The sequence below is a fragment of the Peromyscus maniculatus genome, chromosome 1, assembly GCF_049852395.1.
Source record: "Peromyscus maniculatus bairdii isolate BWxNUB_F1_BW_parent chromosome 1, HU_Pman_BW_mat_3.1, whole genome shotgun sequence".
NCBI lineage: Eukaryota > Metazoa > Chordata > Mammalia > Rodentia > Cricetidae > Peromyscus > Peromyscus maniculatus.
The window spans coordinates 68,310,499-68,311,795 of NC_134852.1; the positions used below are offsets into that span (position 1 = coordinate 68,310,499).

The following is a 1,297-nucleotide window of genomic DNA, read 5'->3' on the forward strand; positions in this document are numbered from 1 at the left end:
TCTCCTTTTAGCCCTCTGCATACCTCTGATACCTGCCCCCTCCCTCCCTGTGGTGGTTTTTGTATGCTTTAGTGTATAGTGAACATTTTACAGTGCTTGGCTGATTGTTGACCTTATTTACAGGGGTGTCTCCCCACAAATGCTTTAACGTACTAAGAATTCTTTCATCATGCCGACATCTGAGACTCAATTGTCAGAGATTAAATACTCCGCACCCCATAACATAAGGCTATCTACGTCAGATCTTAAAATAACACTTCAAAAGCCTTTTGCGCATAATAATAGCCCTAATCTGGGGATTTTATTCAACAGTGAAAATGGCGATCTACACTGTGATTGAAAAAGCCGGTCTGATAGTCAGCGTCAAAACTAGGCTCTGAGCCCTGGGGACCACGCTGCTGTCCCACCCTTTCCCTGCACCAGTGTTCTGACCCACGCAAATTGTTTCTGCTGCTGTAGTGCAGAGCCTGTAACAGAGCTTTAGAAAAAGAGAGGCCAGTATGGGGGCTCCGTTTGAGCCCTCTTCAGCGCCAAGGACCAGAGCAACAAAAAGCCACACAGCCCCAAGGACAGGGAGAATGTCCCCAGCATTGCAGGGACTGTGCTTACACAGCGCGGCCGCGCAGGCGCGGAAATGGGCTGGCCAAGACAGGGCGGGGCTCTGTGGGCGGGAGCAGCTATGAATGATTCAATAGACTTAAACAGTAGCCCGCCTTCGTCAGTTCCCACATGGTCTAGCGGTTAGGATTCCTGGTTTTCACCCAGGCGGCCCGGGTTCGACTCCCGGTGTGGGAACAATAGACATTTTTGTTCATTTCAAAACATTAATATGAAAGCTCTTCTGCTAGCCAAGGAAGAAGGCACCCTATGGTTAACACATGGAACAAGGGCTTTTGATCGCCGTACAGCAGTTAGTGCTTCACAATATGGCATACAGTGGTCAAGCTGTTATGGTCAATACAGTTCACTGGGCATTGTTTGTATGGCCCGGCAGCTGCTAAGCAGGTGAGGAAGTTGGAAACAGGATCGGTAACAGGAGGAGCCACACTTCAGGAGCAGCCCAGCTCCATTTCAGTAGGTTGGGAAGGGAGCTTTCGGAAGGGGGGTCACTAAGGCTTGAGATACTAAGGCCTCCCAGTAGAAACAGCTTTAGCAGAGGAACTGTGCAGGAATCCAAAGGACAACTGGAGAGGCTGCATTCATGTATTCATCTGGTCACATTCCGCCTAACAACATATGGGAAACTGAGGCATGGAAGCAGCCTCTAGGAAGAATCGTACTTGTAGTTAGGCTCAAG

At 49.3% G+C, this 1,297-nt stretch overlaps 1 non-coding gene across 1 annotated transcript; it reads left to right on the forward strand.

Moving 5' to 3' along the window:
* Positions 1 to 723: 723 nt before the first annotated feature.
* On the forward strand, positions 724 to 795 carry Trnae-uuc (transfer RNA glutamic acid (anticodon UUC)). Its single transcript has one exon. It is a non-coding gene; the product is annotated as a tRNA-Glu (tRNA).
* Positions 796 to 1,297: the final 502 nt, after the last annotated feature.